Raw genomic sequence first — 17,276 nt, 5'->3', positions numbered from 1 at the left:
TCCGGTACCCGGGCGGCGCTGCAGCCAATCAGCACACTCCGGGCGGCACTGCAGCCAATCAGCGCACGCCGCTCTCGCCAAGGCGCAGGTGGTCGGCTGGCGCTGCCGCTCGCCCTTCCCAGGGTCGCTTCCCACCGCTCTCACCCGGACCCCGGGGGACCCCTCGGGCCCCGACCCCACCGAGCGGATTCCCCGGAACGCCCCAGTGCTCGGGGCCATGCCCACCTCAACCCCGGGACCACCGACGAGCTGGGTCCTCCGGGTGTCCTAGAGGGGCTCCGGGGATGTACTTCCGCCCCGCCCGCCGCTCCACGCTCCAGCCGCTCTCCCGAGCGCTGCTGCGGATGATCCGAGGAGCCGGGATGGCTCCGCTTTCCACGGGCCCTTCCACCCCCTCACTCCCTTTCCCGGGTTCCTGGAAGACACGCGGGCCTCTAGAGCCTAAAGACAGGTGGGTGGTCCGGAGACACGCGCCCCGAGATGGGCAGGAGCGAGCCGCAGGGGGTGAGGGCGGGACCCCGGCCGCCCGCTGAGTGTGAGTTCCCCGGGCCGGGAGCCTGGGAGAGAGCTGTACCGGGCATTGTGCTCTGGCTCTTACTTCTCCTTTGAACAAGCCTGGCCTGTTCGTGCCTAAGAACCTTTATGACTGTTCCTTCGCTGTTTCTCTGCGAGTGGGGGTGGATAAGGAGCAGGGGCTTGAACTCAGGGTCTGAGCGCTGTCCCTGGGCTTTTTTGCTCAAGGCTGGCACTCCTGCCACTTGAGCCGGAGTTCCATTTCTGGATTCTTAGTGGTTAATTGGAGATAAGCATCTCAAGAACGTTTCTGCCCCCAACTAACTGGCCTGGAGCATGGAACCTCAGCTCTCAGCTTCCTGAATAGGGATTGCAGGCATGAGTCACAGGTGCCCAGCCCCAGAGGTCTTTGATGCCTACCAGCTTGTTTTCCTATTTCCTACATCTCCTATTTCAGCTTTCTTCACTCTGCTCAGGTCTTTCTCTAAGCCATGATCCAAGAAGAGTCAATTACCTTCACAATCTTGCATCTGCATTCATCTCTAGGAAGTACCCAGACTACCTTAAAACCAAGAATGGAAGACAGTTGGGTCTACTGATTTTATCTAGTACACTTGTCGCTAGCTCCTAAAACCAGTTCTCCTCAGTGGTGGCTATATATTAGAACCATTTAGGAATCTAAAGAGTACAGAGTTCTAATGTTGTCAAGGGAATCCTAGTGACTAGAATTCCTCTGGGAAATCCTATGCTGGCATGAAGATGAGCCACCTTCAGGAACCCCGAGACCAATAGAAAGACTCACCTTCCAGGAGGAAGACTTATTTCCATATGCATTTGTGTTTGATACCTAACATACATACATTTACCCTTGGAATATTGTTGTAAATTCTGAGTAAATTCTCCTAACAACCCACACAAATGTATTATCCAGTAGCATACTTTGCAACAAGCAGCAAAAAAACAATACCATGCATTGTTTTATGCCAATAATACTAGTCATAAACCAAAGGGCAAGTGAGTGAGACACATGGTATTTATCTTGAGTGCCAAGGCTGAGTAAATAGAATGAGGTTAAAAGAATGTGAGGGGGAGTTGAGCACCTGGAGGTTCACACTTGTCATCCTAGCTGCTTAGTAGGCTTGAGAACCGGAGGATTATTATTTGAGGCCAGCCTGAAAAAAAAAAAGTTATCGGAAAAAGTTCTTTAGACCCTTTTCCAACCCATAGTTGGGGAGGGTAATACATGCCTGTCATCCCAAACTACATGAGATTGCAAGAGCAAGACCATTTTCAACAAAAAAGTCCTCAAGAACTCCATCTCCACAGAAGGAAGTTGGACATAATGGCACTTGCCTGTCATCCCAGTGATGATGGAAAACCTAAAGTAGGAGAATTGCAACTTAGGCACCCATGAGTGGGGGTGGGGGAGGGGCAAGAACCTGTCTCAAAAAGAACAGTAGAGGGGCTGGGAAGGTGGCTCAGTGGTAGAGCGCTTGCCTTGCATGCTCGAGGCCCTGGGTTCGATTCCTCAGCACCACATAAGCAAAAAGAAAAAAGCTGGAAGTGGCACTGTGGCTCAAGTGGTAGAGCGCTAGCCTTGAGCTGAAGAGCTGAGGGACAGCGCCCAGGCCCAGAGTTCAGGCCCCACGACCGGACCCAAAAAAAAAAAAAAAAAGAACAGTAGAAAATAGGACTGAAGAGGCTGGGAACATGGCTTAGTGGTAGAATGCTCACCTAGCATTCATGAAGCCCCAGTTCAATCCTCAGTTCCACATAAACAGAAAAAGCCAGAAGTGGTTCAAATGCTAGAACACTAGCCTTGAGCAAAGGGAGCTCTGGGACAGTGTCCAGGCCCTGAATTCAAGCTCCAGGACTGGCAAAAAAAAAAAAAAAGAAAATAGGATTGAAGGCATGACTCAGATGGTAGCAGCGTACCAGCCTAACAAGTTCAAGGTCCAGGGTTCAAACCCTAGTTCTACCAAAACAAATAAACAATGTGAAAAGGGAAGATGGAGTTAATCAGGGCACCATTTTCTTTTTTTTTTTTTTTTGGGGGGGGGTCTGGTTGTGGGGCCTGAGCTCTGGGCCTGGGTGCTGTCCCTCAGCTCTTCAGCTCAAGGCTAGCACTCTACCACTTGAGCCACAGTGCCACTTCTGGCTTTTTTCTTTTTGCTTATGTGGTGCTGAGGAATCGAACCCAGGGCCTCAGGCATGCAAGGCAAGTGCTCTACCACTGAGCCACCTTCCCAGCCCCGGGGCATCATTTTCTGCATTCTGAGAAAAGTTCTAAGGGTTAGTACTCTCTTTTCATCCCAGAATCCAAGGATATCTGTTCTCCTAGGATTTTCTCTTTGGCTCACCACCAAATTTAACAGTGTAACTTATATTTGCCCTGATTCTTATCCTGGGTTCACTGAAGAATTACCTGGGGAGCTTCAAAAATTATCTGCATGGCCAGGGGTCAGGGGCTCATGCCGTAATCCTAGCTACTCAGGAGGCTGAGATCTGAGAATCACAGTTCAAAGCCAGCCTGGGCAGGAAAGTCAGTGAGACTCTTATCTCCAATTAACCACCAGAAAACCGGAAGTGGCACTGTGGTAGGGGGCTCACCTTGAGCTGAAGCTCAGGGACAGTGCGCAGGCCCAGAGTTCAAGCCCCACAACTGACCAAAAAAAAAAAAATACATATGCATGGATGTCAGTCTGCAAGGGTATCACAGACTGCACAACTTCAACAACAGAACATTCATTTGCTCACAGTTCTGGAGGCTGAAGTCTGAAACCAAGGTGTTGGCAGGTGTGGTTTCTCCTGAGGCCTCTCCTCTTGTCTTGCAGATGGCCATCTCCACACTGTGTCCTCGCAAGCCTTTTCTCACTATCTCTTCCTCTTCTTGAAAGGACATTTGGTTGAACACAGGTGGTTCACACCTGTAATCCTAGCTACTCCAGACAGTTCAAAACCAGCCCAGGCAAGAAAGTCTGGGATTCTTATCTCCAATTAACTACAAAAAAAAAAATCTGTCATATTGGCCTCATCCTGTGACCTCATTTAACTTTTACTTTCTTCAAAGCTCTAAGTATAGTCACATTGGGAATTAGGAGTTTGGAAAAGACACAATTCAGTCTATAATACCATTAATTAAAATTTAAATTTCTGGGACAGATATAAGTATTGGTACTTCTAAAAAAGGTTTCTAGCCAATGAGAAGCATACATGTCTGTCTTGTGTATGCAATGATTTTGAGGGTTGAATATTCCCCTTCCCGGCAAGGAAGGAGGGGAAGAAAGGAGGAATAGAAAGCAAAAGAAAGTAGGGGAGGGAGAGAGAGAGGAAAAGAAGGAAAGGAAAGGAAGCAGGAAGGAGGAAGAGGAGAAAAAGGACAAGAAAAAAAGGTCAGGGAGAGAGAAAAATGAGAGAGCTTGTCAAGGTTGAAGTTCTGGTTAAAGATACTTTTGCGGATGGTACTGCTCTTTTGAATTTTACCACTTACTTGCCCTGTGTATCTGGAAAAGTAACACTGAGCTTCTATTTCTTCTCCTGTAAAATGGGGTGATAGTAGAAAAAAGAGTTTTTGTGTGATTTAAGAGAAATGCTCAGCCAGGCGCCAGTAGTTCACACCTGTAATCCTAGCTACCTACTCAGGAGGCTGAGATCTGAGGATGGCGGTTTGAAGCCAGCCCAGGCAGGAAAGTCTGTGAGACTTTTATCTCCAATTAACCACCAGAAAAACAGAAGTGGCACTGTGGGTCGAATGGTAACCTTTAGCTGAAGAGCTCAGGGACAGAGCCCAGGTCCAGAGTTCAAGCCCCACGACTGACAAAGAAAGGAAAAGAAAAAGAAAAGAAATGCTCCATGGCATACATTTAGCACCTGCTGCACTAAGATGTGTACTGTCCAGGTATGGAGGTAAGGGGATTTCCTGGGACCACAGAAAGGATGTAAATAGAAGGGTGCAACAAGAGAGTGTTTCTGTAAGAAACAGTGCGATTGGGTAAACTTAATCTTGAGCAAGAAACTTTGACTTCTTATATTTAAGTTTTCTCTTCTCTGAGCCAGGATACGGAAAGTTTCCTTGCTGGACACCAGAGGGCACCCGAAGCCCACAAAGGAGAATCTGCCTGGGGAAGTGGATGAGACAAAAGGTTGAGTGGCAACTTATGCAGCTGCAAGGAAGGAAGGAGGAAGAGAAAGAGTGGAAGAAGGAAGGAAAGTAAAAGAAAGTAGGGGAGGGAGAGAGAGAGGAGAAAAAGGGAAGGAAAGGAAGCAGGAGGGAGGAAGGGAAAGGAGAAAAATAACAAAAAAGGGCAAGGGGAGAGGGTTTAAATGAAGTCACAAAATTCAATATTCAAGGCTGGGAATGTGGCTTAGTGATAAGTGCTTGCCTGGCATGCGTGAAGCCCTGGGTTCCATTCCTCAGCACCACATAAACAGAAAAAGCCCAAGTGGCGCTGTGGCTCAAGTGGTAGAGCGCTAGCCTTGAGCACAGAGAGGCTCAGGGACAGAGCCCAGGCCCTGAGTTCAAGCCCCAAGGTCTGGCAAAGAAAAAAAAAAAAAAGAATAATTCAATATTCAAGTGGCATGTGATGTGTGTCTGGCATCCCAGCTCCTCAGGAGGATATGTGTGTGTTCCCACCAGTATTGGGGCTTGAATTCAGCCATATGCTCTCACTTGGCCTTTTTGCTCAAGGCTGGCACTCTACTACTTGAGCCACACCTCAGCTTCTGGCTTTTTGCTGGTAATTTGGAGATAAGAGTCTCATATTTGTCTCCCTGGGCTGATTTCAAACCTCAGTTCTCAGATCTCACCCCCAAGTAGCTAGGATGAAGGCTTGAACCACCAGGACCCATCCAGAAGAATCTTTGAGCCCAGGAGTTTGAGATCAGCCCCAATAACATAGGTTGACCAATAATGCTAATAAATCAATATAGAAAATAATTTATCTCCTCTGGATTTTTTTTATTGTAAAAGTGATGTACAGAGAGGGGTTGCAGTTATGTAAGTCAGGTATCCAGTAAATTTCTTTTTGAAGAGTGGTTTGTTTTTTTTCCTTCTGCAGTGTTAGGTATGGAAACCATTACCTCATACATGCTAGTTAAGCACTCTACCACGGAATTATATTAGCCCTCTAGATTTTTTTCAAATTATTTTTTACCAACATACATTTTAAAACATAGATACACGCTAGGCACTGGTGGCTCACACCTGTAATACTAGCTACTCAGGAGGCTGAGATCTGAGGGCCACAGTTCAAAGCCAGTCCAGGCAGACTCTTATCTCCAGTTAAACAGTTAAAAAGCTGGAAGTGGAGCATTAGCTCAAGTGGTAGAACACTAGCCTTGAGCAAAAGCAGCTCAGGAACAGAGTCCATGCACTGAGTTCAAGCCCCAGGACTGGCACAAAAAAAAACAAACAAAAATAAAACAAAAATGAAAGGAATGATGAACTGTATATTAGTAGCTTACACTTGCCATTCTAGCTACTTAGAAGGCTAAAATTGGGAGGATTGCTGTTGGAGGCCAGTCTGGGCAGGAAAGTTTATGAGATCTCTTCTCCATGGATACCTGGATGGAGTGATGTGTGTAATTCTAGCTATAATGGTAAGTATATAATGGTAAGTATAAGATGTCAGTCCAAGAGTGTTCCAACACAGGATATGAGACCCTATTTCAAGTATAATCAGTACAAAAAGAAAGAAAAGGATTGTCACTGGGCTTTGTGATGCTATGCTGTAATCTTGGAAGGCTTAGGTAAGAGGGTCGTGGTTTGAGGCCAACCCCAAGGCAAAAATCACAAAATCCTATCTGAAAAAAACTAACGCAAAGAATGCTGGGAGTGTGACTCATGTGGTCCAGTGTCTGCCTAGCAAGCTCAAGGCAATTTTTTTAAAAAGCTCGGTGCTAGTTGCTCACCATTGTGATCCTAGCTACTCAGGAGGCTGAGATCTGAGGATCATGGTTTGAAGCCAGCCCAGGCAGCAAAGTCCATGAAACTTCTGACTAGAAAACCAGAAGTGGTACTAGCCTTGAGGAAAAAGTTTAGGGATAGTACTCAGGCCCTTACTTCTTCAAGTCCTACCACTGACAAAAAAAAAAAAAAAAAAGAATGAGAAGATGGAAATATAGGCCAGTGGTAGTGCCTGTCTGGCATGTGTTAGGTCCAATGTTTGGTTCCTAGAACTGCAGAAGAAGAAGGGAGAAAAATAATATTCTAGAACACACTACAATGTTGGTGAATTTTGAGATTTTTTTTCTACTAAATGAAATAAGCTAGGCACAAAAGGACAACTATTACATGGTTTCTCTTTTATTGGGTTCTTAGAACAATCAAATTCATAGAGACGGAAGTAGAATGGTAGTGACTGTAGCTGGGATGAGGGTAGAGAATTGGTGTTTAAATGAGTGCAGAGTTCCCATTTAGCTTGAGCAAAGGTTCAAGAGGCAGGGTAACAGTATATGTAAGGTCCACTCCTGGGTAGCCAACAGACTCTACCCTCCTCGAAGCAAAGTCTCCACCCAGTACCTGTGTTACCTAGGCAACTGGCACACCTGGAAGCAGTCACATCTGCATCTGCTGAGGTCACATCTGGATTCGATGTGGCCACACCTTTCCCTGCCCCTACTCTAGATAAGGCCTAGCCCAGCCCGGACGCATGGAGGGCCAACATGGCCTGGTGCCAGCTGGAATGATGAATAAACCTACCCCTTACCTGAATACCACGTGCGTAGTGTGGTTCTTACTTGGCTACCTCTTTTTAAAAACCTAACAGTATAGTCCTGTAATGATAAAGGAAGATTGAGAGTTTGAGGCAAGCCCAGCCTACACTGCATGACTCTCATCTCAGGAAAAATCAAAGTAAGGAGATGCATAGAGGTAATGGTTACACAATAATGTGATCTGTGAATTGTATTTAGTGCCCCCAGACGTGTACACAATAAAATAAGTATGTAAACAGAGACAGTAAATAAATATATTGTTCCTCTAGTAATTTTATATTACAAGAATAAATCCATACATACAGTTAAGTTTTTTGGTTTTGATTTGTTTTTTGTTTGTTTGCTTATTTTGTCAGTCGTGGGGCTTGAACTCTGGGCTTGGGCGCTGGAGCTCTTCACCTCAAGGTGAGGCTCTTCCACTTGAGCCACTGCGCCACTGGTTTCCTATTAATGTATTGGAGATAAGAGTGTCACAGACTTCCCTGCCCGGGCTGGCTTTCAATGGTGATCCTCAGATCTCAGCCTCCTGAATAGCTAGGATTACAGGCTTGAGTCACTGGCGCCTAGCTCATACAATTAAATTTGTGACGTCTGTTCTTTTTTTTTTTTTTTTTTTTTTGCTTTTTTGTTTTTGTACCAGAATTGGAATTTGAACTCAGGGTCTGAGCATTGTCCCTTATCTTTTTGCTCAAAGCTGGCTCCAAATCCACTTTCAATTGGCTTTAAACCTCACTCCTAAGATCTCAGCCTCCTGAGTAGCTAGGATTATAGACATAAGCCACTGGCCCAGGGGGAAATAACTATTGAATGTTGTCATAGATTGACATGTGCCTGAAATATAGTATTGCCACATTTATTACATTATTACATTCAAACGCTTTCTCGCCAGCATGAATTCTCTGGGTGGAAAAGTTATAAACTATATATCTTATATACAGAGCCTGGCACAAGCAAGATAAGCCCTTGTTGTTTGAAGTACAGTTAGGGTTATTTCACTGATACTCCCCTTCTCAGTCTTCAGCTCCACCTAGCTTTCATCTGTTTGCTCTCTGAAATCTCAGCAGCACATGTATTGAAGTAACTTTATTAAAAAGGTAGTTCCCAGCTGGGCGCTTGTGGCTTATTCCTGTAATCTTAGCTATTTGAGAGGCTCAGATCTTAAGGATTGCGATTTGAAGCCAGCCTTGGGCAGACAATTCCAAGAGACTCTTATCTCCCAATTATCCACAAAAAATCCAGTACTGGAGTTGTGGCTCCAGTGGTAGAGTGCTAGACTTGAGGAAAAAAAGGCTCAAGGACAGTTCATAAGCTTTGAGTTCAAGTTCCAGGACCACACAAACATATAGTTCCTGCTGGACACTAGTGGCTGATGCCTGTAATCCTAACTACACAAGAGGCTGAGATCTGAGGATCACAAATATATATATATAGTGTGTGTGTGTGTGTGTGTGTGTGTGTCAGTCGTGGGGCCTGAACTCTGGGCCTGGGCGCTGTCCTTCAGCTCTTCAGCTCAAGGCTAGCACTCTACCACTTGAGCCACAGTGTCACTTCCACCTTTTTCTGCTTATGTGGTGCTAAGGAATTGAACCCAGGGCCTCATGCAGCAAGACAAACACTCTACCACTAAGCTACCTTCCCAGCCCCTGAGGATCATAATTTGAAGCCAGCCCAGGTTGATACGTCCCAAGCTGGCTTCTGATTGGAGACTTAAATCCAGTTACCAACAAAAATCCAGACTAGAGCTGTGGCTCAAGTGGTAGAGTAACCAAAGAAGCCAAGTGAGAGCATGAGGCCCTGAATTCAAGCTACAGCACTGGCATGAGTGTACACACATGCACGCGTGCACACATACACACATGCATGCAAGCACATATGCATGCACAATGAGGTTGGAGATATAGCTCAGTGAAAGAATGCTTGCCTCCTGTGTAATAAGGTCCTGGGTTTGAAAGACCCAATACTGGGGGGGGGGGGGGGGGAAATGTAACCAAGAATATTATGACTTGTAAAGCAGGATCCACCAGGGAAAGCCAGTCTTGTTCCCTCAGCAAGCTCAAACTTATGCTGGGAGCAGTAAACATTTGTCCCTTAGAATGTGGGTGCATTGGCTCCAGGATCCCCAAATAAGCAGATGTTCGAATCCTTCATTTTTCTTTATTTTTGTGTCAAGTCCTAGGGCTTGAACTCAGGGCCTGGGCGCTGTCCCTGAGCGTTTTTACTCAAGGCTAGCACTCTACCACTACAGCTTTACTTCCGGTTTTTTGGTGGTTACTTGGAGATAAGAGTCTCACAGGCTTTCTTGCTTGGCTGGCTTGAAACTGTGATCCTCGGCTCAGCCTCCTGAGTAGCTAGATTGCTGGTGTGAGCCACTGTCCCCCCCTCCACCCTCACCTCCTCCACCCCCCCACCCCCACCCCTACCCAACCACCCCCGCTTGTTCTAGTCTTTTATATAACATAGCTTAATATTTGCGTAGAAACTACATGTATCCTTCTGTGAACTTTAAATCATCCTTAAAGTACTTATGATACACATATATGTCAGTGTATATGTGTGTGTGTGTGTGTGTGTGTGTCTGTGTGTGTGTGTGTGTGTATTTGTCAATAGAGATTTGAACTCAAGAATTCTTGCACCAGCTGGGTGCTGGTGGCTCACGCCTGTAATCCTAGCTATTCAGGAGGCTGAGATCTGAGGATCGTGGTTCAAAGCCAGCTCGGGCAGGAAAGACTCTGAGACTCCTCCAATAAACCATTAGAAAAACCAGAAGTGGCGCTGTAGCTCAAGTGGTAGAGTGCTCGCCTTGAGCTGAAGAGCTGAGGGACAGCGCCCAGGCCCACAGTTCAAGCCCCATGACCGACAAAAAAAAAAAAAAAAAAAAAAAAGAATTCTTGCATATTTGGCTTGCTTTGCTCAGCTGGCACTGTACCACTTGAGCTGCATCTCCAACCCAGCATTTGATTTAGCTGGTTAATAGGGCTCTCACTTTTCTGTCCAAAGTGACTTCTAGGGCTTAGCCTCCTTGAGTAGCTAGGGCTGCCAGCATGAGCCACCAGCAACCAGCTTCCCAATTATTTTATATTCACAGCTGGTTGAATCCAGGGATTCAAGACCCACAAATAAGGGCCATACCAGCCAGCTTTATGAGTCTCCTATTTAGAATAATTCTCGGGGGCTGGGAAGGTGGCTTAGTGGGAAAGTGCTTGCCTATCATGCATGAAGCCCTGGGTTGGATTCCTCAGTACCACATACACAGACAAAGCCGGAAGTGGCACTGTGGCTCAAGTGGTAGAGTGCTAGCCTTGAGCAGAGAGAGGCTCAGGGACAGAGCCCAGGCCCTGAGTTCAAGCCCCAGGACCGGCAATAATAATAATAATAATAATAATAGTTGTTGATCTATGCATTTTGTTGTTGTTGCTGTCATGAATTCAAAGGCTTTTTTTTTCATTTACTTTCTGGTTCTGGTACATTATTGGTAAATATTTGTAACTATTTCCAATCTTTTATCAGTTCATCTTAAAAAGGTTTGTGGTTGTTTGTTTGTTGTGGGGCTTGAACTCTGGGCCTGGGCACTGTCCCTCAGCTCTTCAGCTCAAGGCTAGCGCTCTACCACTTGAGCCACAGCACCACTTCCGGTTTTTCTGATGGTTTATTGGAGATTAGAGTCTCACAGACTTTCCTGCCCAGGCTGGCTTTGAAGCCCGATCCTCAGATTTCAGCCTCCTAAGTAGCTAGGATCACAGGCGTGAGCCACTGGCGCCTGGCAAAAGGTTTTTTTCTTTCTTTCTTTCTTTTACAGTTATGAGGGGATTGCATTTCCATTTACATCTGGTCCTTTGCGTTCTGGGTGTGAATGGCATGGTCTTGGACTTGAAGGATGTTCCTGGTGAAGGGAGATGGGGTGGGAAAACCCTCATCATAGAGAAAAGCAGAACCTAAAGCTCTCTGGGCTTCATTTTTCTCTTCTCATAAGATAGTTGACCATCTCTCATGGGATGTTCTGTGTTTTATATCCTGGCATTTTCCATGGGTTGCTTCTGGGTGTGAGGAGGGAGAAGGTGAAAGACAGCAGATAGCAAAGGCAAAATGAGAGTACACGAGGCCTGGGCTTGCCAGCGATGCTTCCTCAGCTTGCAGACATCTCCAGGATACATGCAAGCTCCCTGCCCCTACCCCGGGGTATGGGTCTGTGGGAGACAGGATATGAGGAAAGCCCAAGATAGTACTGGGTTTTAAAGGCAAAGGGTTCAGGGTGAGGAGTCAGGTTGAGCCCCTGGTGGTGCAACAGTGAGCAGTGGCCAGACAGGACACACATCTAGGCCCTGGACCTCCAGAGACAAGTAGATGAGATGGGACAGCTGGAATCATTCCAGCGTAACCAGGAAAGCTGCAGTTCATAATGACGATTGTGGATTTGGGATCAAAGACATGATGCTGTAGCCAGGTACACACCTGCAATCTCAGGAGGCTGAGAGCCGAGGATCATGGTTCAAAGCCAGCCTGGGTAGACAAATCCCTGGTATCTCCAGTTAACCAGCAAAAAGCCATAAGTAGAGTTGTGGCTAAGTGGTAGAGCACCAGCCTTGAGCAAAAAGCTGAGGGACAGCATCCAGACCCTGGGTTCCAGCCCAAGGACCAAAATACATGCACACATATATACCCTCCCTCTCCATCTCCCTCTCTCTCTCCCTCTCCCTCTCCCTCTTCCCCGCCCCCCCTCACACACACACACATACACCACCATGTTCCTGCACATGAAAGGACTCGAGAGGCACCTTCCCCTTAGGGAGCACTCCACGCATCCAGGAAGAACCCACATTCCCTAGGAGAGAGGTTTCCCAGGGGATGGTGAGCTGGAAGAGATGGAGAGCTGTGTGGGATGAGACAGTGGCTCCCAAGACCTGTGTCACAGTGAGATGTTTCTGGAGCTGTGAGCTTAATTATTCACTTATTAGTTTTTATTTGTTTTTTGGGTTTTTTTTGGGTCCGGTCATGGGGCCTGAACTCTGGGCCTGGGCGCTGTCCCTCAGCTCTTCAGATCAAGGCTAGCGCTCTACCACTTGAGGCACAGCGCCACTTCCAGCTTTTTTTTTCTGCTTATATGGTGCTGAGGAATGGAACCTAGGGCCTCATGCATGCAAGGCAAGCGCTCTACCACTGAGCCACCTTCCCAGCCCCTCACTTATTAGTTTTAAAGTTATGTGTTGTGCTTGAACTCAGGGCCAGTACTCCCTGTACTTGCTCCTGCTTAGGATTCATATCACAGCTTATCACCTTGTCCTGCCTCCTGGTAACACATAAATCTCAACTATGATTTCTTTGTTACATGTTCCAAACCTTTTAAAGCTGTAAAGTCCATATTATTAGCTGAGCTCTGGTCGTTTAGTAATCCTGTAATTCAGGAGACTGAGATCTGGAAGATCACGGATCCAACCAGGCAGAAAAGTTTGCTAGAGGGGCTGGGAAGGTGGCTCAGTGGTAGAGCGCTTGCCTTGCATGCATGAGGCCCTGGGTTCGATTCCCCAGCAACACATAAGCAAAAAGAAAAAAAGCCAGAAGTGGCGCTGTAGCTCAAGTGGTAGAGTGGTAGCCTTGAGCTGAAGAGCTGAGGGACAGCGCCCAGGCCCAGAGTTCAGGCCCCACAACCAGACCCCCCCCCCAAAAAAAAGAAAAGTTGCTAGACTCCATCTTCAAGTAACCAGCAAAAGAGAGAGAGAGAGAGAGAGAGAGAGAGAGAGAGAGAGAGAGAGAGAGAGAGAGAGAGAGAGAGAGAGAGAGAAAAGGTACCATTAGAGTTATTCAATAGTACTGCATGTGCTGAGGTATAGGTCAGTGATTGTGCATGAAGTGAAGTCCTGGGTTCAATCTATAGTACCAAAAAGAAGGAAGAGGAGGAGGGAGAGAAGGGAAAAAGAAGAAAAAGAAGAAGAGAAGGAAGAGGAGAAGGGGCAAAAGAAGGAGAAGGAGAGAGAGACTTATGTGTGATAAAACACATTAAACATCAGCTAGTCCAAGCCAGGCACTGGTGGTTCATGCCTGTAATCACAGCTGCTCATGATGTTTAGATCTAAGGATTGCAATTCAAAGCCACTTGCACAGGAAAATCTCTGAGTCCTTGATCTCCAATTAATCATCAAAAAGCCCAAAGTGGATTTGGGATTTAAGTGGTAGAGCACTACCCATGAGTAAAAATGCTCAGGGACAGTACCCAGGCCCTGACTTCAAGCCCCAGGACCAGCACAAAAAGAAAAAAAAATTAGTCCAAGCCTGTATTTAGCAACTGAGGAACAGAGCTGAAATCCTCATGACTGAGTGTCCATACCAAGACCTGATCCACAGTTAGGACTGGCCTCTCCGCTTCCTCTGATTCTGATGCACATGTGCACCACAGAGCTGGCTCACAATGCCTGTGGTCCTGTTGTGCTTTGCTCTCCTGGCTCACAGAGAGTGGTCATTTAATGCCCCCTCAAAGACCTGCAGTAGGAAGGGATTTCATCCTGCTTGGGAAACAATCTTGACTGTTTGGCTTAGCAACCTCAACTATGGCCTGGTAACTATACTGAGTATTTGTCCAGAAAGAAAGAGAAACCAAAGCCAGGTGCCAGTGGCTCATGTCTGTAATCCTAGCTGCTCAGGAAGCTGAGATCTGAGGATCATGGTTTGACGCTAGGCTGAGCAGAAAAGTCCCCATGAGACTCTTATCTATAGTTAACAACTCAAAAACTGGAAGTAGAGCTGTACTGACAGTGGTAGAGCACTAGCCTTGAGCAAAAGAGCAAACGGGTAGCGCCTACGCCCTGAGTTCAAGCCCTACAACTGACCAAAAGAAAAAAATCACCAAACTATGGAAAATTTTCAAACATCTACCAAAATAGGGTGACTGAATACCTAAGCATACATTTCTCACATTCAACAGTTCACAGTCAATCAGCTTTATTAGGGATATTTTTCTTCTAACTAAGAATTGGATTGCTTTTTTTTTCAGGGAGGAAGAAACTTTTATACTTCATAGATTTTTTTTTTTTTTTTTTTTTTTTTTGCCAGTCGTGGGGACTGAACTCATCCTGGCCGCTGTTCCTCAGCTCTTCAGCTCAAGGCTAGCACTCTACCACTTGAGCCACAGTGCCACTTCCAGCTTTTTCTGCTTATATGGTGCTGAGGAATCGAACCCAGGGCCTCATGCATGCAAGGCAAGCACTCTTCCACTGAGCCACCTTCCCAGCCCCTATACTTCATAGATTTTTGAAGAGATAATTTGCATAGTATAAATTCTAATTCAGTGGGGGATTTTTTGCTAGTTAGTCTCATGGACTGTGGTTTTATAGAATTGTGCAATCATTACTATCATTTTAGAACATTTTTGTCATCACCCTAAAATATTCCATTATCAGTCAACCTTCATATTCCAACCCTCTACTTCCTATCTGAGGGCTTCACCTTCTCTAGATAGGAAAACAAGATACATGGTATGTTAGAATAGCTTCCTTGTGTGTGTTTTTTGATGATTTAGTCAAATTGCCAAATTCAAAACCCTCCCAACATCTCCACCTCTTCATGCGGTGTCTGACTCCCTGCCATCTGAGTCCAACCCCCACTCGGGAATGCAGCTTTTAGAGTGAATCACAACCTCCACTCAGTATCCATGGTTACTTCTTCTGAACTCCTATTCTGTCATGGGGTAGTGCTGTGTGCCATGAGGGTAAAAAACTATTTGTTGAAGCAAAATCCAAGCTAGGCCCTGCTGGCTCATGCCTGTAAATCCTAGCTCAGAGGACTGAGCTCTCACATTCACAGAAAAAGCTAAGAGACAGTACCCAGGCCCTGAGTTCAAATCTAAGTATCGGCGACACACACACACACACACACACACACACACACACACACACACACACACACACACACACACACACACACACACACACACACACACACACACACACACACACACACACAGCAAAACAAACAGTTTAAAGATCTTTCCAAGCCTGTCTTTTCCCTCTCCCTCTTTTGCAAAACTGCATGCCTGTAAATCCTAGCTACTCAGAGGACTGAGCTCTCATGTTCACAGAAAAAGCTAAGAGACAGTACCCAGGCCCTGAGTTCAAATCTAAGTATCGGCGACACACACACACACACACACACACACACAGCAAAACAAACAGTTTAAAGATCTTTCCAAGCCTGTCTTTTCCCTCTCCCTCTTTTGCAAAACTGCACAGAAAACCGGAATCCATTGTCTTAAGTTCCTCCAATTGTCCATTCCTCCACAGAAAACTCTATTATTTGTTTTTCAGAAACAAAACAAATGACCTTAAAAGGCGATAAGCAACTGACCCAGGAGCTGCTGTTTGCTCGGGCAGTCTCCTCCCCATCCCACTGGGGACACGCTCTGCGGCTGGGCCTGGGCAGCACTGTGTATGTGGTTTGCCTTCTCTTTGAAAGAAAGCAGGACTGAGGGAAGATTCCCTTTCCCTGCAGGCCAGGCTGCACAGGGGAATGTGAAGAGTAGTTACAGCCTGGAAGCTTAACATAGGAAAACTTCTGTTGATCAACACCGGATTAGGAAGGAGGAGATTAGGGAAAAACACAATAGAGAGGTTATTCTGAGCAAAATATTGTCTATTCCTGCCTGAAATACCATAGGGGGAAACCCTTGGTACAATTCATACCAAAAAAAAAGACAGGACGGAGTGGGGTGGGAAGGGGGGGTGAAACAGTGGAAGGAGTGGGGGCTAACAAGGGAAATGAATGAGGATGAATTTAGAATCCAAGTCATTTGTTTGTATGAATGAAAATAGAACAATGAAACCCATTGAAATTGTTTTAAGAGAGGGAAAGAAGTCAGACACAGGTGGCTCATGCCTCTAATCCTAAACTACTCAGGAGGCTGAGGCCTGAGGATAAAAATTCAAAGCCAGCCCAGAAAGGAAAGTCCAAGAGACTCTATTCCCAACTAACTACCAAAATGCTAGAAGTAGAGGTGTGGCTCAAATGACAGAGTGCTGGCCTTGAGTAGAAAAAACTAAGGGCTGGCACTCAGGCCCTGAGTTCAAGTCCTCGTAACACACACACACACACACACACACACACACACACACACACACACACGAGGAAGAGTAATGAGAAGGTGATGTTGGTTAGGATATAGTGTATGCCTATAGGAAAATGTCAAAGTGAACCCTCTCTTGTAAAGCTAACATATGCTGATTTTTCAAACAAGAGGAAGAATTTCTTAAATGGAAATTATTGGTGCAAGGTAGAAAAACTACATTAGACTTTAAAGTCTCTACTCACCTGTTTCTTCTGTTGGCTATGGGCTCCTTTCTCCTGCTATTCCCTTTATCTAATCACTCTCAATCTCTTTAATGAAAAGCAAATCTAAAAATTTTTTTTAAATCCTATGAATTGAATAGAGAGAAGTGCCAGACCAGCTTGGGCACATAGCAAAACCTTGTCTCAAGGAAACAAAGCAAAGCCAGGTGCTGGTGGCTCATGCCTGTGATCCTAGGCAGTCAGGAGGCTGAGATCTGAGGATCACGGTTCAAAGCCAGCCTAAGCAGGAAAGTCTGTGAGACTCTTACCTCCAAAAACTATTCAGAAAAAGCTGGAGGTGGCGCTGTGGCTCAAGTGGTAGGGCACTAGCCTTGAGCACCAAAGTTCAAGGACAGTGCCCAGGCCCTGAGTTCAAGCCCCAGGACTGGCAAAGCAAAATGCCAGGAACTGGTGGCTCACACCTGTAATCCAAGCTACTCAAGAAGCTGAGATCTGAGGATTGCAGTTAGAAGCCAGTCCAGGCAGGAAAGTCCATGATACTGTTTATCTCCAGTTAACTAGCCAAAAGCCAAAAAATGGAGCTTTGGTTCAAGTGGTAGAATACCAGCCTTGTGCAAAAAAGCTATAGGACAGCGAGCAGGCCCTAAATCCATGCCCTTGGTCGCTGCATTTTAACTGATAAAAGGGAATCATTGAGTCAACAATATTTGAGCATCTGCTGTAAGACAGGTAACAAGGGAGCTACACAAATAAATATAAATATGGTCTTTGCTCTCAGG

At 46.0% G+C, this 17,276-nt stretch overlaps 1 long non-coding RNA gene across 1 annotated transcript; it reads left to right on the top strand.

Moving 5' to 3' along the window:
* The first annotated feature begins 96 nt into the window (after positions 1-96).
* LOC138813303 (uncharacterized) lies at positions 97-6,393 on the top strand. Its single transcript, XR_011367743.1, has 2 exons — positions 97-451; positions 4,570-6,393. It is a non-coding gene; the product is annotated as an uncharacterized lncRNA (long non-coding RNA).
* Positions 6,394-17,276: the final 10,883 nt, after the last annotated feature.

This window comes from Dipodomys merriami, unplaced genomic scaffold, assembly GCF_024711535.1.
Source record: "Dipodomys merriami isolate MVZ:Mamm:240054 unplaced genomic scaffold, mDipMer1.0.p SCAF_59, whole genome shotgun sequence".
In the NCBI taxonomy this organism is placed as follows: domain Eukaryota; kingdom Metazoa; phylum Chordata; class Mammalia; order Rodentia; family Heteromyidae; genus Dipodomys; species Dipodomys merriami.
The sequence above is the reverse complement of the archived record's forward strand: the minus strand, read 5'-3'. Positions and strand labels throughout refer to the sequence as shown.